At 40.2% G+C, this 23,215-nt stretch overlaps 1 protein-coding gene across 6 annotated transcripts in view; it reads left to right on the forward strand.

The window, feature by feature from the left end:
- The window catches only part of GRM8 (glutamate metabotropic receptor 8), a 1,285,400-nt gene that overhangs the window by 96,944 nt on the left and 1,165,241 nt on the right, over positions 1-23,215 (forward strand). The window lies entirely within an intron of this gene.

Consider the following 23,215-nt stretch of genomic DNA (forward strand, 5'->3'; position numbering starts at 1 on the left):
AGATTTTGGATGAGTTTCCATATTTATTAGAAAAACATGGATATGTATTATTAAAGCTTCAGATAGTTTGTATTTAAAGCATAATGTGGTTTTTGGGGAGCTTGCCTTGCTCTTTTCTAAACTGCTTGCTGTTACCCTATTAGCATTATGTTGTTTTTATAGAATCTTTGTGATTGCCTTTTTGAAAGGGCAAAAAGTATGTGCAATGTGAGAATTTGCGGTCACTGTTAGGTTAGGCCGCAAGAAAAAAACCTTACTTGTGTTTTATGGAAGATGTCCTCCCTTCAAGAATCATGTAAACAAAGGTGAACAGGTTTAAGGCCTCTTCCACACTGGGTCCACTGCGTTGCATCGCAACAGACAATTGCAAAGTGATGCAATGATATTCCTATAGGACTTTCACAAGGAGTGCGGTGCGGCAGGTTCTTCTGATGCAGTAACACACAGCGGGCCATATGCAATTCACCTTTTCACCTGAGTTTTCTCCTAGGTGATACTTTCACAACTTGTCAATATACGGTACTGCTTTTTAAACAACCAGCAAGCTTAAAAAAAAAAATAATAATTTTGAGAGTGCTTTTTCATCTACTTTTTGATAGTTTTTCAATTACAAAGTACTGAAAAGTTAGTTTAACCACCTTGGCAGTATGATGCTTTCTGAATTTTAGGGTCTAAAAGCAGTACAAGTCTTTTGCATGTTTTTAGACCCTAAAACCAGAAAAAAAATATGCTGCTAGGGAGATCTGCAGCAGCTCAGCACTCACTCACCTCGCTGCAGTTTTTCCTCCATCCTCCGGGTGGCGCTGTAACCTTATAGTGAGATTCCAGCTGTGATCATGATGACAGAAGCCGACCTCACCAGGGGAAAGCAGAGCCTCGGAGGAGAGGAAGAAGAATGGCGGCCGACTTCAGGATCCCTCGGGAGGGGAGTGAAAAAAAGGCAGCTGCGCATATTGCTCTGCATAGACCTCCGGCGAGTTCAGCTCGGGGTTACCGCTCCTGGCATATATTTTCCACCCCATGCTGGACTCGTGACTACCGCTAAGGAGGTGAAAGAGTTGATTAAAAAAGGATCTAGGAGATAAATCAGGTGAAAAAGTGAATTGCATATGGGCCAGCATGTTTTAAGCTAACCAAGGTAACAGGTGCCTTGACAGTGGCAGTGAAGCATACTTTCATTGTACTGTATGCTTCACTGTGCTTCATTGCATTGTCACATCACCTGTGTAACGTGCCTTGTGACTTTTTAGCAGTGCTCATGATCCTATTGCACTGTAATCTGCACAGTGTGGAAGGACCCTAATGCTTTGAAGTGTTATTTTTGCCACATTTTAGTGAATAAGAATAGGAGGGGGCGAGGCATTCAGTAGTGCCCACCAGTAATATATTCCTCAGCATATTTACATAGTATCTGCAAGACTGTAAGTAAGACTGTATGTAAGACTGTAAAAGATGAGCAAAATTTAAAGAGACATCGCTTAAAGCCACCTGAAGCCAGCCTTTGCACTTTTAAAAGTTAACTGTTTGTTGTATGGCACATAACGTTCATGGTTACCAGGTGGTTACCAGGTGGTGGAGTAGTGACCAGCACAGGACAAACAGAGCTAAAATGGCAGAATATAGGACTGGAAGGGAATACATGTAAAAAGGGTGTCACAGTAATTTGGGCAATGGAAATAGCCCCTAATAGAAAACTGGTCAAATGACAGATATTCTACTATTAGGCTATATGTAACTATAGTACTGATACAGATTACTCTACTTCAGGTGTAACACTTGTTATGGGTGTGAAAATCATGATAGCCACACTTGTATTATGAGCCTTGAAAGATAGGTCTCAAGGGCATGAAGAGCACCACGAGGAGGCAGGGGAAGTAGTGTGAACATGTGGGGCGCCCCCATCAAAGTTTTGCTGGGGATCCCCATGATTTGTAGTTACGTCACTGTCCTGCATTATTTTTCATAATTAGTACAGTAAACAGGGCTGGGATACGCAGCTTACAAGTGATGAAGAGAAAAAAAGAAACCGACAAAGATCAGTTCATTCACAGTTAAGGGCTTATTTTTAGTAAGAGTTAAATCATAAAATGGTGATTTTGAGTGATGAACGATGTTTTTATAGATGCTTTTTTTCAGTCCCAGTTATGCTCTGTTTACCTTATGCAGAAAGAACTAGGGATAAAGGGAACTAAGATAAAAAAAAAAGATGCTTACCATACATTTTAGAACCCTGTAAAGATTTGCAATGCTTCCCCATGGTATGTAAAAAGGTGGTGCTCTCACTTTAAATAAGTGCTACAGGTGCAGGGTTGCCTGCAGATCTCAGCATGTCTCACTCATGCAAAGCTTTCTCAGGGAATATGGCACTGGAAGGGAGTAGCAGGTAGTTGAGCCAGTGCATCTGCACACATATGTACACTGATAAATTGCTCAGTATGTGGCTCATATCAGCATTGCTGGTGAAGAAAGTTCTGTACAGTATTCTTTAACTCTGTATATACCCAGGGTCGGAGTTACCATAAGGCACTGTAGGCACATGTCTACAGGCGCCTGATGATAGAAAGTGACTCACTCCCCTCCCCAAGTGCCCCCCTCCTGCCTTATCTATGCAAAATCTCGATCGGGGTGTAAATGAGAGGTTACTCACCCAGGTCTCGGCATTCCACTGACCAGATCTCCCTTCAGTCAGAGGCACCTCTTGCCAGAGCCAGATCATACCTTAGGCAATTCTAGACAGTTGCCTAGGGCCAGGAGAAAGTCTAGAGCCTGGCAGATGCTAGCCCCCTTACTAAAAAAATAACCATGTGGCTGTCAGCGGTTGGCAAAAACTGCTGCTATCTTGCCTATGGCCCCATTTCCTTTTAATCAATTTCTGCCTCTAGCTACTTAATACTGAGGATAGCTCTGGCTAACTAATACTAGGGGGCACCTGTAAATACCTATGATGGGTAAGGTAAGTAAGGGAGAAGTGACAGCTGGGACAGCCATTACCGTTGCAATGCGGTTCATGGAGGGTAAAGTCTAGGGAGACAGGCAGGATATATGTGCCTATAAGCTCCTGTGATGTAAATCCGGGCCTGTATATACTAATACATTGCTCAGTATGTGGCTCATAGCATTGCTGGTGAAGGAAGTTCTGTCTAGTATATAGTATGTATAGTATTTTTAGCTCAGTGTATGCTTGGATTGAAGGAACATGCAAACTGTGAATAATTGGGTTTGTGTACATTGCCATAATCTATGGTGACAAACATATTTTCATGAAATTCCTAGCAGACCTTTGGGGCAGATATCTAATTTTCCATTGATAACTGTTTAAACATTTAAACTGTTTGGTGGAACATTATCTATGTATTCAGCTGTACACTACGGAATAATATACGTGTTCTTATTAATTTTGTGACAGTCATCCACACTAAATGTATTTATATTAATCCTTTCAATATATGATGGGATGTCATGCTTTATTTTGAAATTTGTTACTAACTGGGGTTCAGTAGAGGCCTGTTTGTGATAATAGCCAGTGCTGCTAATGTAGCTAGACTGTATACATGAGCAGTGCAGTGGTATGGGGACTAGCTCTGTTGCCTCTAGTGATGCTCATCACAACCTCGTGATCATGACATAGTCGTGATTCACGAGCATTTTTCCACTATGCGACGCCGTGATCTAAATCTATGATCGAGAATCAATCATGGATTTTCCGTGATTACTAGTATTTGGATTAGCTGTGATTAAACCTGCCGACTTTAAAGGCCAATAGCAAAGCCCTCTTACATGCTATAAACACCAAATTTGCAGGATATGTTGACTAGAACAGTGGGAACAATGGAAAAAAAATCCAAAAAGACCTTACAGTTTTTGAGATAATCGATTTTAAAGAGAAACTCCGACCAAGAATTGAACTTTATCCCAATCAGTAGCTGATACCCACTTTTACATGAGAAAAATAATGATTTTCACAAACAGACCATCAGGGGGCGCTGTATGACTGATTTTGTGCTGAAACCCCTCCCACAAGAGGCTCTGGTACCGTACGGTACTCTGGGCAAACTGTCACAATGTAACAATGTTCAGACAGGAAATAGCTGTCTGTTAAAGCCAGACCAGCTAGAAACAGCTCCATAATCTGCCCACAGTAACAATGTCACCATGTAATACAAGTCAGAATGTGAATCTGGGAGAGGAAAGATTTTACAATGAGCAAACACTGACTAAATCATGTATACATAATTATTGTAAAAATGAAGCACTTTTTTTATTACATTATTTTCACTGGAGTTCCTCTTTAAAGGTTCAAAAGTCATACATGTAAATGCACTAAATACATTAACTGTCATTACCGCATTTAACTATACTATTTTCCTTTGAACCTTTCAAATCGATTATCTCAAACTATAAGGTCTTTTTGGAAAAAAAAAATTCCCTTGTTCCCACTGTTCTATTTAACATACTGTATCCTGCAAATTTGGTGTTTATAGCATGTAAGGGGGCTTTGCTATTAACGCTAAGTCGGCGGGTTTTGGCGGGATTTAAAGAGACTATAAAGCTTTCCTAAAATCATGTTTTTATTTTAAAAACCTCTTTAGCATGATTGCAGCACCTAAAATGCTGCATCCCAGTGATTGAAAACTGAATTAATCACCCCTAATTCCGGCAAACATCCATGACTTTCCTAGTCATGGATTTTGGTGCCCAGGAAGGCAGAGCTTTGGGCTGAAGCTCTGCCTCCATGCGCGTCAATCTGCGTTGATCGCCCCCTCTCCCCTGCCCCTCTTAGTGAAAGAAGACTGAGAGGGGCGGGGAGAGGTAGCGATCCACGCAGATTGATGGAGTAGAGGCAGAGCTACAGCAAAAAGCTCTGCCTCTACTAGGAAGTGCTCCCTGCAATTAGCCCCAGGGAGTTTGGGGTGATTAATTGCTGTTTATAGCATGTAAGGGGGCTTTGCTATTAACCGCTAAAGTTGGCAGGTTTTGGCGGGATTTAAAGAGACTACAGTATGAAGCCTCCCTAAAATCATGTTTTTATTTTAAAAACCTCTTTAGCATGATTGCAGCACCTAAAACGCTGCATCCCCGTGGCTGAAAACTCAATTAATCACCCCTAATTCCGGCAAACATCCATGACTTTCCTGGTCGTGGATTTTGCTGCCCAGGAAGGCAGAGATTTGGGCTGTAGCTCTGTCTCCATGCGCGTCAATCTGCGCTGCTCACCCCCTCTCCCCACCCCTCTTAGTGAAAGAAGACTGAGAGGGGCGGGGAGAGGTAGCGATCCGTGCAGATTGATGGAGTAGAGGCAGAGCTACAGCCCAAAGCTCTGCCTCTACTAGGAAGTGCTCCCTGCAATTAGCCCCAGGGAGTTAGGGGTGATTCATTGAGTTTTCAGCCGCAGGGATGCAGCGTTTTAGTTGCTGCAATCATGCTAAAGAGGTTTTTAAAATAAAAACATGATTTTAGAGAGCCTTCAGAGTCTCTTTAATCACCAATACATTTTAATTGGAAACTTTAAATTCGATTTTTTTCAAAATCTACAAGGTCATTTTTTTTTTTAATTTGTAGCCATTGATCACCTTTATAATCCATGCAATTTTGGGGATTGTAACATGTATGAAGGCTAATCGGTGATTACGGGCGTTTTTTAGAGGCAATCGCAGAAAAAATCGAGTCGAATTCGTAAGTCAGTTTCAAATCCGGATAAAAATCACGACTTATCTGTATTTTTTTTGTAATCACGGCCGAATAAGTCAAATCCGTGATCAGGTGTATCTGATCATCACTGGTTGTCTCAAAGTGCTGAAATCCCAGGTTTAGTCCTGCTTTGGATACTGCCTGTGTGGAGTTTGTATGTTCTTTACCACATCTCAAGAACATAGGGGTAGGTTAACTAGCCTCCAGTAAGAAACTGACCAAGGACCATGGTAGAGACAGCAGATTATGACTGCAGTACTGCAACACACATAGTATGTGTGTATATATATATATAGATAGATAGATAGATATAGATATAGATATAGATATAGATATAGATATAGATATAGATATAGATATAGATATAGATATATAGATATATATATATAAATATATATATATATATATATATATATATATATATACACACAGATACACATATACATATATATATATATATATATATATACATACATACATACATACATACATACATACATACATACATACATACATACATACATATATATATACATATATACATACATACATACATTCATATATATATATATATATATATATATATATATATATATATATATATATATATATATATATATATATATATGCGCGCACACACACACACACACACACACACACACACACACCACCATGGTAGCTTACTGAGCGCACTCTAAGGGCTTACTTTCACTAGTAGTAGCCGCGTCTGTTTCTGATTCGGCTGAGGCTCCCAGCAGCCCAAACCACTAAACCATGCCTGGGCTGTAATGATTTGTCTGCATGCTGCAGAAATCTGCAGCACACACCAAAGTGTGAGCTGAAATTCAGGCCATATATTAGATAGGCAGCATTTCCCTGTGAAGCTTGCATGCAGTGAAATGCTGCAGATTCGGCCCGAATTAGCCTTTAGTGGAAATAGACCCTAAAGCTGCATACATTTGCTGGATTAAACTTGACAGGGGAAATAGATACAGATCGTCTTAGGTGAGAGTCTAGAGAGAATCTAGTGTGTGTACGGGTTCCACCTGACATTGCCTAAAGATCTGGTGTTCCAGACAAACTGACAAATGAATCTTAAGCGACCCCTGAGCGCATTGTTCTCCTCCTCACCCCGCCCTCTGGAAGATGCTCCACTCTGTTCCACAAGTCGTCCATCCTACCACTATAGTAACAGATCCGTTTGTACAGCCTAGGCCTCAAACTATTGGCCAAGGGATCAAGCCGTCCTTGTTGGACGACAGCCCTCGTATGTGTGTATGAGGCTTAAGTCTTCTCTTTTAGCTCCCTATGTCTGTTGGAGTCCTAAAACAAAAAAGGGTTTTACAAATGTTAGGCCATTCATTTCCTCATTTTATGATTGCAAGAGCCACTACAGAGTCACATTAATACCCCTTGATAGCTAATCCTTTGCAGAAGAACAAACGCTGATGCACTCCTTTAAGAAGGAACACCACTCCTGCTCCACACTGTGTATCAATAGCAATTACTGAAGGAGGCACACCACAGGCTCAAACTTGTGTTCTGTTTACTTTAATGTCAGTTCATTACATGTTGGGGGGGGGGGGTGTTGCCCATGATCAGGTGTTTGGACATTGCCCTTCAACACATATAGTGTGCTGACATTTTAATAAACATAATGTGTTACCCGAGCCTGTGGTGTGCTTTTCTTCTGTTATCACCATTTACTTTAATTGTATCTAACATATAACGCTGCCTTAGCTGTTTTTTTTTTTTTATCTCCAATATCATTTTTGTATCTGAAACTGGCCGATTTAGAAGGAATCAGTTCCTACCATACACTGCACATTGAAAATCGATCGAACTGCAGTGTTGCATTGTTCAATGAGGTGAAAAGCTTTAAGCCATTGATCTGCCAATGTTCTGGCCCCACCCCCAATTGTTTTACATTTTCCAACCTGCCTGATCAATTCTTTCAATCGATTTTTGTTTAAAATGGATCAAAAATGGATTTATCTGACATTTTGGGGAATCCATTCCCAGCAGATGAATCAAATCTCCAAGGAATCGAATAAGAAAATCAATGAGTAGTGTACTTTCTTTGTTTCTTAGACTGTGAGAATCATATTCGGTTGTGTTTTTCATTTTTTTTTTCATTTTTAGTACTCTCTATTTTACTCCCTTTATTCTCACTAGTGCTGAAAATGACAGTAAACGAGAAACAGAAGTTTTCCCAGCAGGAGCACAAGAAGCAAATCTAACCCTTCCTTACTATTTAGAACGAACATATAAAAGTTTTAGCTGCAGACTTTAATGCTAACATGTAATTTTGTTTAAACTTTTCTCAAATTTGGCTTATTTTTGTTTGTGGTACTTGCTACCCCTATTTACTGATACAGATTTAGATGGTATCTCTACTTGTCCCCACTTCAGGTGATAATGTGATTCACAGTGTGTGCCATGAGCAGCTATGGTTATGAATCAGTAAATGCTAGAACACTGTAATAGGCATCTCTGCATGCTGTAATCTGACACCCAATGCGGGTCTATTATGATAGAAAAGGAGAATGAAGTTCGAGGTCCCTGGAAAGAATGGGACATACGTTGTTTGGTTGCTACAGTCTGTGTCTGTTTACTGTTGATATTGTGTTTCCATCCCACAATTTGGAATAGTAGAATGTTTAGAAATGCATTTTGCCAATCTCTCTGGCTTCGTTTGCTGTAACAAAGGACCTGGCTCACAGCCTCTGTTTTAATAGATAAAGCTCCACTGTCTTATAGTCTGCCTTCTACCAGCTATTTCATTAACCACCGAAATGAGATGCACAATCCTGTACAACTAGCCTTTATTCACAATAAAAAAAATGGAAAAAGATGCATAGTTACACAGGTTAAAGGAAAGCACATATCTTACACGGCTCAAGATTCTTTAAAAAAAAGTATGTCTTTATTTGACTATACATATTAATAATCTATAAGAATAATACCCCGGCACTTGGAACTTTTTAATGAGTTTCTTTTTCTTAGCTCGATTTGTATAATAATTTACCTAGCGAAGAAGGCTAAATGCAGTTTAATACTATTTTGTCGCCTTTTTGTGTTATTTATTACAAAGTGCTTAACGGTATTACATAGATAAGGGTCCATATCCTATTAAAGAGGAACTGTAGTGACATATAGTAGAATGCAGTAAATTATTCAGGATACCCACTCTTACTGTAATGTTCCTAGTTTCAGTATCAGATAGGTATATATCGGCGTATATTGGTATATAGCCCCACCCCGAACCAAAAAATGTAGGGGGCGAGCAGCAATTGGACAATTTGGGCTCACCCATAGACTCTAATGCAAAATAGCGGCTACAAGACACCAGGCAAGAAATTTGAATGCACCGTTATTTTTCTGTTATAAAACATCCGCTACAAAACAATGTTTATTTTTTCGTTATATAATAGTATCTGCTACAAAACATGGTTATGTTTTAACCATTCTAAAATAATATCTGCTTTAAAAACATGGTTAAACGAAACCTGAGATAGCATAAATAAAATAATTGATACTTACCTGGGGCTTCCTCCAGCCCCCTAACCTCTAATACCTCACTCCGCATGCTCCCTGGTGGCTCTGTTGTTCTGTGATCCTGCCCAGTATTCGGGCTTCAGTCAGGCCACTCTGAGCATGTGCGGCCCGGCCTACCTGTCGTGCTGTGACCAGGAGCATTCTGCACCTGCACGGTACTATCTGCTCAGGTGCAGAGCACTCCCAGCAATGGGGGTGCATGCAAGGCCAGGCCGCACATGTGCATAGCAGCCCGACTGGTAAAACCTGATTACCAGGCAGGATTACAGAACAATGGAGCTGCTGGGGAGGATGTCGATGGAGGCATCATCGGTCATGGGGCTGGAGGAAGCTCCAGGTAAGTATCAATTCTTTTATTTATGCCATCTCAGGTACACTTTAAAGTTAGGTGTAAGTGGGGGGATAAGGTTTTAAGGTTAGATGTCAGGAGGGGTGGTTAAGGTTATGGGGGGTGGTTGTGTGGTTAATGTTAGGCATTACGGAGGGGTGGTTAAGGTTAGGCATCCAGGGTGAATGGTAAAGATTAGGCATGGAGGGGGTTAAGGTTAGGAGTCTGGGGGGAGGGGTTAAAGTTAGACATTGAGGGGAAGAGGGGTTGCTAGGGTTAGGTATTTGTAGTGGGAGGTTTCTGTGTGAGAAGTTAGGATTAGCCGTAGTAAAATATTGGTATAATTTACCAATATTTTACTATCGTAATTAGCACTGCAAAAGATTAGAATATCGGTAAATTTACCAACATTGTTTTAGGGGACATTTCGGGCATTAGTGATGCGATAAAAAAACAGTTTTATTACAAAAGGTGCTCCAATTATGGTATTGCACGTCCATTTTTCCTCGAGCCTTTTTTGCATAGAAGCGCCTCCCCCTCCCAGTGATGCTTAGCCTAAGCTATTTAGCAATTATTAGTGATTTATAAAGTGCCAACATATTCTGTTCCACTGTACAAAGTGAGAAACAAACATGGAGTACATAATAATACAGACAATGGTGTACACCAATATACAAAATACAGAATTGGTACAAAATACAGAATTAGTAATTACAATGATAAAAGTAACCTGATAAATAAAACGTATAACAAATTCCATGATGCAAAACCGTGAGAGAGTCCTGCCCTTGGGAGTTTACAAGCTAAAGGATCTGGGAGACTAGGCATTCATTTAACTGGCTTTAGAATTCTCAGAGACATTCTGTGGAGCTGCACCTGACAGAACTAAAGATGTCGCCACCCGTCATAGACTTCAGAATGTAAGTCAGGGTGAAGAAAGATTTTACAATAGTGAGGTGAGAAGAATATGGGGGCTGCCATATTTATTTTCTTTTAAACAATACCAGTTGCCTGGCAGTCCTGGTGTTCTATGTGGCTGTAGAAGTGTCACACACCAGAAACAAGCATGCAGCTAATCTTGCCAAATTTGACAATAATGTAATAAACACCTGATCTACTGCATGCTTGTTCAGGGTCTATGGCTAAAAGTATTAGTGGCAGAGGAGCATTAGAATGCCAGGTAACTGGTATTGCTTAAAGGGAAATCCATATGGCAGCTACCACATCCCTCTTGCTTCAGGTGTCCTTTAAACCAGTGTTTCTCAACATTTTATTAGTGTGTACCCCTTTTAAAACCCTGTACTTATCGAGTACCCCCTAGCATAGTAAACATTATCACAAGTAACCCTTGACAAATATATATTTCATCGTAGTACATGATAATTGGTTGTAAACAATGTGAAAGCATTTATTATTGCTTTTAATTAGCTAAAATACTAATTTGGTGTTTAAATAAGAATTCTAATTTTCTAAATCTCTAAATTTGTTATTCTTGGTTAAGTATATCAAGCCCGAGTACCCCCTGGAACCATCAGAAGTACCCCCTGGGGTACGCGTACCGCATGTTGAGAACCTAGGCTTTAAACCATGTGCGTTAAACAAGTAAAATTCTACTTTTTGTTGTTTATATTGTGGTGGATTCAGTTTTATTTATCTAGCATATAGTTATCACTGTTTCCCAAATGTTCCAAGAGCTGGCTGTTCGATTTTATACCTGGTCTATTGAAAATGGCCAAAATAGCAGAGCTTCTTTTCTAGTTGGTCCAAGCAACACATGCATTGTACATAGACACCATTCACTTACTAGGTCTGTTTATTTTCAGTAGTCTAGTTTAAGTTTGGATTATTAAAATAACCCACAATAGAAAGATCAGCATCTGTATGTTTTTTATTTCGGTGTAGCAAGTTCTATATCATAGTTCTATGGTGTCTTATGTGAAATGCCAGCTAGTTTGTTTTGGTTACCGTTGTTACGGTCCACACTATCCCTATTAGCCCATGCTAGTGTGCGTGTTTGTCCTCTCTGTCTTATACTAAATATTTTACAATGCCATGTCAGTGCTTGAAATATAATGGACATATTTTAAGGTAGTCATAGAAAAAGGGTCATGCCACCAGCAAGCCAACGTGATATATGATTTTATTCTGTAAAATGGCATTGCAATATCACACAATGAATCAGGTCGCTTGCTTCAGACAGAAACTCTGGTTTCCAATCCATTAGCAAACCCCAATGGCCCTTACTTATCAGTATTATAGAAAAGAACTATCAGAACTGCCCATCAGTAATCACAGAGATTCAAGCTTTCATTTTCTTCTGTAGATCTCAATCTTTATGGTTAATATGGACCAGTGAAGACATCTGTTATACAAGATATTAAATGTCACTGCATGTTCCTATTACATTCAAATACAGGCCTTACGGTCCCTTACATGAGACGACTTTTGTTAGGTCCCACCCTCTTCCATAGATACTAAAATAAGTGACATGATTATAGAGATCACAGTCTACTGATACCAAGAACCAATTATTGTAATACATATAGGAAAGTAAATGTTGTTGCAAAATAATCTAATATATAAATATAACAACATTGATCCCCTGGCTAGATCCACTTCACAAAATCAACCTGAGAACAATTGAAACCCTTGCTATAATGGTAAACATACTGTGAATTAGTGTGGCTGGTTTTTTTCACATAGCATTGTCTAGGGTATGCCAATATATTGCAGCAGTCAATATAAAGCATTCTAAAATAATCCCTGTCTTGATTAGCAGATTAACAGCATTTGATATGACAACAGTATGCTAATCAGGAAAGCCTTATTAGGCCTACGGACAGTACTCCTTTAAAAGCATAAACTGCAATCAAGTGTGCAGGATTCCATAAAGAACAGTGTTCTCCAACAGGAAGTACCCTAGGCATCTGCTTACTGTTCCTCAGAAACAAGTACTGGTAATCATTTTTAGAGCCTTCATGTAACAAAATTAATGATGAAATTTTGCAATTTCATCATTTACACAGCAAATATGTATTTCACATTTCATTAAACTGGTTCCTGATGGCTGTAGAATTGCATTATATAGGTTATGATTTACATGGCAATTCTGTTTTGGCAATAAGTTCCAATGATGTGTCATGCTTGGGCTTATTTCTGACAGTTTCTGAAGGCAGGCTACAACATCACTACAGCAGCCCAGCCTCTTATGGTGATATCTGGGAGGGGGGCGTGGTGCTTGTGCCACTTCCTCCCTCCCTCCCATTGTTCCTGGTTTGAACGGAGGCACAGTTGTTACCCCCACCGAAGGGGAAATGTGTTTTGATGGGGAGGGGGAATGGAAATGTGAAAGCAATATGGGGGTCCTGGTTATGCATTAGGGGGGGTTGTGGGAAGAAAGACGAGTCAAATCACCACTAATTGGACCAAAAGAACTTGGGGTGCTTTGAATTCATGTATTATCTATCCAGGTGGAGGAGTCAGGTGACTGTTAAGAAGAGTCTCAGAGGTGAGTATGGGGAGGAAGGGGGGTTAGAGGGTCGAGGTGGAGCATGAGGTTGTTAGGCACTTAGGGAGGGTGGAGTTAGAAAATAAAATTTCTGGAAATGGGCCATAAATTATGTGTAGTACAATTAAAAATAGCTGGTATTTTCCAGTCTGAAATAAATTTATTTTACTGCAACTGATGCATGTTTTTTTTTTTTGAAATTTGTCAATTACCGGAAAATGAAAGAGGCTCCTGGCAATGTACCCTTCCCTTATACTACATTTCCTGTGCAGGAGAGGAGACCCATGTCTGAGATGAGCAGCTTCATCACAGCCGGCTGGGTTTCCAACCTGCCCTCTCAATGTACTGAATGCGCTGTGCTATATAGGGGTGCCCTCGCACAGAAACTGAAGCCTTATTCTGTGAAAATCAGCAATCAAAATTCATGTGACCCAAATTTCAAATGAATATTTCTCACTATGAATTTTAATGTTTAAATTATTGACAAGGAAGCTTTGGCTGTCTGGACAGGTGTTTGGATGGCTGCCTGGAGTTCTGTTTTAAACAGTACAACATAAAATATAATCCACTGTTATATGATCTAGTCTGACAAAGTCAGTGTAACCTTATTGCCATATCATTTCTTTCAGTATGTGACATGATATACTGATAATATTCAAGTTTATTCAGTCTGTTTGTCTGAGATTTTTAAACTTTGAGCAAAACTAGTCTTTACCTTTTGTATAAAGCTACCATTTGTTTAGTTAAAGAGTATTTTCGCTCCAGGTTTGTTTTGGAATTACTGTTTTTGTCAATGGACTGTTCATTTGTTGTAAGGCTGTTTTTTTTTTTTTTTTGTGGAACTGAGTAGAGGATCAGGATGTTACCATATCATTGAACACTGCTGTAGGACGAGTTAAGAAACACCAGTTGTTATCTATGCAAAAGAGTTTCACTGACTTTCAAAGTCAGAGAGCTCTGTCTTCTGAACCTTATTATCTCAAGTGTCTGACACTGTATTTAGTTTTTTCTCCAGAGGAAAGTTCAAAAGGTCATAAGCCTGCTCTGTGAAATCATTTAGAATGCTGAGTAGTGTGTAAACTGCAAATATTCGAGAATGATGCAATCTTATAAAAAAAATGCAATATAACTGAAAATAAAAACATGAGATATTTTCTATGCTACTTAATGCTCTATTAATTATCCTTACTATGCATACAATTCATTATATCATAATTTTTTTCTTCGCTTCAGTGTCACTTTAAAACGTTTTTGAATGCAGTGAAAGTTAATATTTAAGATTTTCTAAATGAAGAGGGATTGTCTTTTATTATTGTTCTCAAAAGTTGAAGAACATCAGAGACCATACATGATCCTACACACTTGGCCAGAAAAAATGCTACTGTTCAGTGTCAAGCGTTTATTCTTACCTGGTCATATGAATCCATAGTGCTGGTTGCTGAAAGGTTAGAGATGCAGTAGTCTGATGCCACCTCTGTTAGTTCTAGAATTAAAGGGAACCAGAGGGCCCAGAAAAAAGATTCTATACATACCTGGGGCTTCCTTCAGCCCCATATGCATGGATCGCTCCCACGCCGCTGTCCTCCGCTTCCTGTATCCGGCGGTACTGGGTCCCATAGATTTGGCCAGTCGGCGGCAGCACGCGGACAATTGTCCGCATCACAGGGGCTCTGGCATACCCGTACGCGTGCAGCTGCATACTGCGCAGCCGCACGCGTAAGGGTATGGAGGGAGCCCCTGCTCATGCGGACAATTGGCCGCGTCCGCCGGAAGTGACGGGACCCGGTACCGGCGGATCCAGGAAGCGGAGGACGGCGGCGTGGGAGCGATCCGTGCGTATGGGGCTGGAGGAAGCCCCAGGTACGTATAGAATCTTTTTTTCTTGGCCCTCTGGTTCCCTTTAAGGAAGTTAATTTTAAATTATTGTCTAGATGGAATAGGTCGCCAGATAGGTTAGCTCAGCTGCTATATACCCTGGTGTAAATGATAAATGTTGGAGGGGTTGTGGGGCGAAAGGTACATTGATACATCTGGTGTGGGAGTGTCCAGTGCTCTCAAGTTTTTGGGATGGAGTGTTAGTGTATTGGAAGATTGTGTGAGAAGTGTGATGATTAGGATCCTGCGAAAGTGTTGTTGCATGATACGTCAATTTCTATTAGTAGATATAAGAGATTGATTGTTCTTCAGCTATTGATAGCTGCAAAAAAACTTAATTCCTGTTAAGTGGAGATGCCAGGATCCTCCTACTCTTAAAGAGAATCTGTACTCTAAAATTCTTACAATAAAAAGCATACCATTCTATTCATTATGTTCTCCTGGGCCCGTCTGTGCTGTTTCTGACACTCCCTGCTGCAATCCTGGGTTGTAATTGCGAGTTTTAGGCAGTGTTTACAAACAAAAGACATGGCATGTTATAGGCTGAGAGAAGCTCAGTCTGTGACTCACACAGAGCCTGCAGGGGGCGTGGAGCGGGTGTGTATATCTTCTATCCTATCACAAGTAGACCAGCACACTCCTGCCTGAGTGCCTGAGCCCGACAAAGCCGTCAGAGGAAAGAAGATTAGATTATTTAAAAGAGATAATATAGCCACTGTGCAACTAGGAAAGGTTGCAGTAAGACAGACCACATTAGAACAGGTATAGAAACTTATAGGATAGAAGAAATAAGGCTGAACATTTTGTTACAGAGTCTCTTTAAAGACTGGATTGGTAGAGTTAATATACCGTAGTTAAGGATCTGGAGAATTAGATTGTTCTTCAGCAGGGTAAAGTGGGGGTCTTTTATGATAAATGGGAAAGGTGGTTTATGTTTCAAGGCACGGTGGAATATGATGGATGTAGGGGAGGAGTCTCTTGTTGAGGGAGATGTGACTTTTATTGGAAGTAGGAGATATGCTGTAATTAGTAGGATGGGTATCCTTTTGTGTGTTGTATTATTGTTTGGGTATGATGAGGATTATGATGCATAGATTGGGTGGAGGAGGGAGGGAAATGTTTGTTTTTGTTTATTCTGTTTTGTATTATGTTTTCTTTTTGGTATTTCTTTATATGTAAAATATTGAAGAAATGGGGGGAAGAGAGTTTTGTGGATTTTAATGATGTATATGGAAATAGTCTTTTTTTCTTCAATAAATTATATAAAAAAAAGACGCAGTAGTACATGGCAGCATGTATCATTATGCTTCCTACCAACACATATTTTTAATGATTTTAAAGATTTTTTTTATATTTTGGGCATCTCTTACACCTGTATATAGTAGATTCAAAAGGCGTTAGACCAAGCAATCCAATGGAGATAAAGTGTGGTAAAGCTGATATGACCCTGAAGCCCAAGGGTGACCAATCCAAAAAAAAAACGAGATCAGCAGCACAGCTCTTGAAAAAATAGCCCTTTATTGAGGCACATAATGAAAATCACATGTGCGATTGCGTCTAAGCCCGTTTTTACTGACATGTGCTGCTGATCTCACCTTTTTTGGACCAGTATGCGTGCATGAAAAAAGGACGCAGTGAAAAAAGGCTTGGCTTGATAATGAAATGGCGCGGTTAGATAATGATAAACATGGTTGTCAAACTTTGTCAACGATAAATACCGTTGTTAAAACAGATGGAAAATAATGAAAATATATTAACGTTAAAAATCATTACGTAATTCAAGAATACAGCTTAACCCAACCCTACTCTCACACAGAACCCTCCCCTGGTGGCGCCTAAAACTAACCACTCCCCTGGTGGCGCCTAACCCTAATTATCCCCCCTAATTATCCCCCCCCCCCGGTGGTGTCTAACCCTAACCCCCTCGGTGGTGCCTAACCCTAACCACCCACTTGGTGTTGCCTAAAACTAACTGCCGCCCAGGTGGTTTCTAACCCTAACCACTCCCCCTGGTGTTGCCTAACCCTAACTACTCCCTCTGCAGAAACACCCTTTTACACATAGAAACGATAATATCTTTGATAACGTAAAATCTGTACATATAAACAAAATATGACAAAAACGATAACTACTTCAAAAACTATAATGTTCTAATGTTGTTAACGATATTTTTTGACACGCCCTTTTTCCTCGTATTAACGATAATTGCATTAAAGTCTATGGCGGCGCCCTTTCGTCCACTCTCGTCCTGCGCCCTTTTTTCCTGCTACCACCAGTATATAGTATTAATAACCGGATTTAGAAATATTTACTGTATATTGGTACTCTATTGATATTAAACCAACGTTTGGACCTCTCAGTAGGATACAATGCTTTTCCATACAATCTGACCTGTAGCCTGACCTGTGTTATGACATACAGCTGAGTTATTGTATCCATGTCCCATTATGCACTTATACAGGGCAAAGGCTGAGTCAAAACCATACATATGGAGCAGAGCTTTAGAAAATTCCTATGACTTCAATGGGAGAGATTAGGACAATAAACAAAGCATGAAATAAACATCAGCTTTTGATTTCTAGCTGCTTTATGCTGTAGCACTGTCTGCAGTCACTAGAAAATCAGGGCAATTTAAAGAGCTTGATTTTTAAAATGCAGCAGTGCAGGGTCTTCTGTTTTTTATCCTTCAGTCACAGACTGAACACAAGGCTCTGTATGTCTCTGGATGGCTGGTCTTACTACCACACCTGTGTCTTAAAGCGGACCTGAACTCTAAACTTCCTCTCTGCTCTAAAAGATACGCAACAGCACAATAACCCTTAAATAAAAGCATGTATTTGTTACAGCTGATACAGATCCTGCAATAAATCTGCACTTCTTCTACTTCCTGTGCTCATGGAAGCAGACATATTAACATCCTGTGCTTTCAAATGAACTTATCTGCCTTATCTGCCGTGGCAGTCAGCTGACGCAGGGGATTGATCAAATTACAACGTGTGCTTAGTCACAGATGAGGAAAAATTAGGCTAAATTCTCTAAATACATACAGGGTGCATTTCTCTATGTGTTCCTTATGTCCTGTTCAGGTCCACTTTAACAACTTGAGGACTGTGGTGTTAAACCGCCCCCTAGTGACCAGGCCTTTTTTCATAAATATGGCCACTACAGTTTTAAGGCCTCGCTGCAGGGATGCACAATTCAGCACCCAAGTTATTCTCCACCCCCCATTTTCTCCCCACCAACAGAGCTCTCTGTTGGTGTGGTCATCGCTCCTCCAATTTTAACTCTTTTTTTAACAAATATTTTTCTTATTTTTTTTATAAAAATGCCAATTTTTATTTTATTTTTCCCACCCTCCCTCTCCCCCGCTGTCAGCCTATCACAGCAATCGGCGGTGATAGGCTTCAGCCTATCACCACCGATCGCTTCAGTGTCCCCCAGGCTGTCACACGGCTGTCCCCAGTACAGCGCTGCCTTAGATCGCAGCACTGTACAGCCTTACTAGACACCATCTAACAGTCTCCGAGCGGGATCGCCGCTGGGAGACTCCACCTTTCAAGCGGAGATGAGCGCGCATCGGCACACGTGCTCTCCTGCTAGCCCCATGGAAGGCCATTCACACCAATCAGCTTGGAGTGGTCCTAGAGCTGCTGCAGCGTTCATGACAACTGATGTGGAGCAGTTGGCAAGCAGTTAAAGGGACATTGTAGTGAGTCAGATATGAAAATGCTGCCTTTTTTACCTTTTAAACTATGCCAATTTTCCTCACTGTCCAGCTGAGCCTGAACCTCTTATGCTTTTTTCTTCTGACCCAGAACAAGTATTCGCAAACAATAGTTGCTCTGATTAAAATCTGGCCAAGTTAGTTGCATGCTTGTTACAGGTGTGATTCAGACCATACTGCTGCCAAGGAGTTCCATGAGACAGCCAGGCAACTGGCATTGTGTAAAAGTACTCTCACTACAGTGTCCCATTAACATCCACAGGTAGAAAAACCTGAATATGGACCATGTAGCCAAAAAAAAAACCACTCAGCTCCTTCCTGACGGGCTCCAGGACCCTAAACTGGTTTTCTTTTCCAAATTCTAAACGGAAAAGACAACTTAATCTTTACCTGGACACAGTTAACACAAGAGTGACCAAACTCTGAGTGCAGTATATAGTATATGTACTTTTCCTACCAAATGCTGTTTCCAAGCCCTGTCACTATACCTGTACACACACACACACACACACACACACGCGCATACACACACGCGCACAAACACACACACGTGCACAAACACGCACATGTTTGAACTAAACAGTTGCTTTCTATTTGGCATGGATTAAAACTTTAGTAGATTCCCAGACTACGGTGCTGGCAGGTTTATGGCTTATGAAGCGATGACAGATTGAGGTACGGTTGTGATCTGTGGAATGGAATGAAAAGCTGGGATCATGAGAATGATTCTCACGGGGAGCCATTTCCCTCAGTTATCAGGAATTTGTTGCAGGACTGTGTATTAGCTTAACATTGCTCTGTTGAAACCTTGGCAGCTTTTCATCTCTTCCTTTCTGAGCTTGAGTATCAGATCCTGTGCTGCACAAGATTTGTGAGTCTTATACTATTGCTTGAGGGGCTATCTTGGGATTATTGTGTGTTGCAAGAAACCAAGAATGAAAGAAAAAGTCTACAACTTCCAATAAGCCCCTGAGAAATTACTTAGCTTGTTCAGGCATGCCAAGGTGTACAAAAAAAAAAGAGAAATGAGATTAAAATGCTCCAGCTGGTTGACTGTCTCTATTCTCTCTCTCCTGATCTTTAATCTTCCATTTCCCTACAAATAATTATTTATTTTTAATTGTGTAGAATTTTGAAGGGATTTGAAAAAAGTAAAATAACACATTACAAGCAATACAACGAGAGGCGATGGAAACTACTACTACTGTCAGTTTGTCTAGCCTGTTTCTTGCACGTAGTTTACTAGCAAGGGCATCGGTAAAGAGTTAATTAAGAATCTGAACTGCAGACTGCACCCCAAATTAGTTGTGAAGACTGGAAACAGAGCTAGCAGTGAGACTATGATTTGTCTGAAATACCAGCAATTTGTCTTCTGAAAGCATGACAGCCAACACCTGATTTCCATTATGCAATGCAATCGCAAAAAAACGTTCCACTGCAGTCTTGATCAATATAGGGTCACATGGTGTCTCCAGTGGGAATATCTCCTATTTACCCATGTAATTGATGGAGCACAGTTTCCTGCAAAAGAAGGAGACATCTCCTTAGATCTAATTATGGACTACAGCTAAGTACTTTTTGCTAAAAGGAAAATTCTATAAAATAACGTTTTTCTTTTCTTTTTAATAGTCCAGGCCACGCAAGAGAGTAAAGGGATAACTGCTACACCTAAACATTGGTTTGATGCATAGCTGCCTCATTATATTTTTCTCTAAGCATATGTGTCTGTGTTCTTGTGTTAATTAGGGAATGTACACATCATAAATCAGGGACAAAGCAGACAGCTGTAATTTGGAGACATCATTGTGCATATTAATATGGAATGGCTGTAGATTATCAATGTTTAGTATTCTCCTGTGATCTTGTAAAAAATTTGCAAGTAAAATGTTGGGTTTTTTAATTCCAGATGAGCACCATAAACAATTTGCTATAAAGTTATTGGTTATATTATTTGTGGCACAGGAAATGTACAGTGAACAGCATCGAAGCAGGACGGCTTCAAAACTGCATCCAGGTGCAGGGGAATTTCATAACATAAAGTTAAATGTTCATGATTGCATGTTTGAAGTGAAATTTTTCATCTGCTTTATTAGATTACTCTGAATGTGTACATTTCTACTTATCTTTCTACTTATCTTTGATTTTAGCTGAGTTACGAAGAAACAGTTATGAGTCAAGTAAATCTTTACAGCCCCATTGCAGACTTGGATCTGCATTTTTGAGTACTGCAACAGTGTGTCCTCTGACTACACTCTGGCAGCAGCCTATTCAGGTACTTAAGGAGGTGGCTGGTCCTTTAAAGGAAACCGGAGATGTCATAATATAACAATAATAATAACAATAATATTTATATAGCGCTTTTCTCCCTGGGGACTCAAAGCGCTGTGACCCTGCAATATAAAGATTGTATACTCACCTGGGGCTTCCTTCAGCCCCATGAGCATAGATGCGTTCCTAGCTGTCCTCCCAGGTGCCTTCGTTCAGTCGTGATCAGTCCTGGTAATCCTGCTCAGTCGCACCAGTTGGCTCTTCTGCGCATGCGCGGAGTGGCCGTGCATGCACAGAAGACCTGACTGGCACGACTGGGCAAGATTACCGGGACTGATCGCGGCTGAACAGAGGCACCCAGGGGGACTTCGAGGTAAGCATCCGTGCTCATGGGGCTGAAGGAAGCCCCGGGTGAGTATAAAATCTTTATATTATGACATATCTGATACACTTTAAATAGAATACTTGCAGAAATAAAGGATTGCAGATGTTTGATTTTTACAGTTTCAACATTCCATGCATAATTTGAGTAGAACAAGAAGAATAATATGAGTACTTTGATTATATACACACACACACACACACACACACACACACACACACACACACACACACACACACACACACACACACACACACGAGTGTGTATATATATATATATATATATATATATATATATAACCTTAGCCCATTTAATAAGGGGCTTGGTCTGTTGGCACTCCTCTGCGCATGCATGCCCACGCAAACGCGGGTGCCCGCCCCTTCTGGCCCCATCCTCCCTCCTCTCTACACAGTGTCTGCGTCTCTCCCTGCATGACACGCACCCACACACACACACACACACACACACACACACACACACACACACACACACACACAGTCAGGCACAGGGGGGCAGAGACACTTGCATATTAGTGAAGAGGATATATTTTTATTCGTTTCTGATTGGCTTGATATGATGTTGTGATCATGTCTCATCTCTTCATGTTCCTGTAGGCTAAAACAGGAAGAAGAAATCCAACTTGATCAAAAATAAATCGATCGTCTATAGTTCTAAATAGGAATTTTTATTTGAGTCCATACAGTTTTCTCATTCAATTTAAAGACTACCCCGAAGTGACGTGTCATGATGAGATAGACATGTGTATGTACAGTGCCTAGCACACAAATAACTATGCTGTGTTCCTTTTTTTCTTTCTCTGCTTGAAATAGTTAAATATCAGGTATGTAAGTGGCTGACTCAGTCCTGACTCAGACAGGAAGTGACTGCATGAAGTTTTAAATCAGGATGATACCATTTATTGGCTAACTAAAAATGAATAAAAATAAGCAAGCTTTCGGTCTTGCAGCCTTCGTCGGGCTTACTTCCTGTTCCATTTTCTGCTAGGAAAGTGTTTTATAGCTGGAATTTCTTATCAGTGAGGGTCACACTGTAGTGACTTCCTGTCTGAGTCAGGACTGAGTCAGCCACTTACATACCTGATATTTAACTCTTTCAGACAGAGAAAGAAACAAAGGAACACAGCATAGTTATTTGTGTGCTAAGCACTGTACATACACATGTCTATCTCATTATGTCACGTCACTTCGGGTATCCTTTAACGGTGAAAATGTTTTGTAGGAATGGGAATTGGGAGCTATCTTTTCTAACTTTTAATAACTTATTACTTCAAAGATAGTAGCAGAAGAAAATTGTACCATGTTGGCCATAAGTAAAAGCAAAAAGTTTTGAATCAGGATGATACGATTTATTGGTTAACTTAAAAGAATAAGAGTAAGCTTTTGGCTGGGCAGCCTTCTTCAAACAGGATTAGAGTCTGACGAAGGCTTCCCAGCCAAAAGCTTACTCTTATTCTTTTAAGTTAGCCAATAAATGGTATCCTCCTGATTCAAAACTTCTTGCTAGTTCAAAGATGGAAACTCATGATCAAAATACATATGGCTGTTAAAAAACTGTGACTAGAGTATTGAAATAAACAGCACAATGCATTCCATAATGCATTGGCATCCCTGGCATGTGGGTTATTAGTGCTGACACAGCCAACAATGTAATGTAGTTAAAGGGCCAGCACTCCATTAAAGGACTACTATTGCCAAAGGGTGTAACATTTAACATGGATGTGTATGCACATGCATAAAATGTACAGTATATTTGTTTCAGAGTAAACGCACTTTGACTTTAGTTTTCCTGTGTCACTGTAGGTTGTAAAAATTCTTGACAGATCTGATTTGGACTAGTCTATCTCCTCATAGGGGATTCTCAGGG

This window comes from Hyperolius riggenbachi, chromosome 3, assembly GCF_040937935.1.
Source record: "Hyperolius riggenbachi isolate aHypRig1 chromosome 3, aHypRig1.pri, whole genome shotgun sequence".
Lineage (NCBI taxonomy): Eukaryota > Metazoa > Chordata > Amphibia > Anura > Hyperoliidae > Hyperolius > Hyperolius riggenbachi.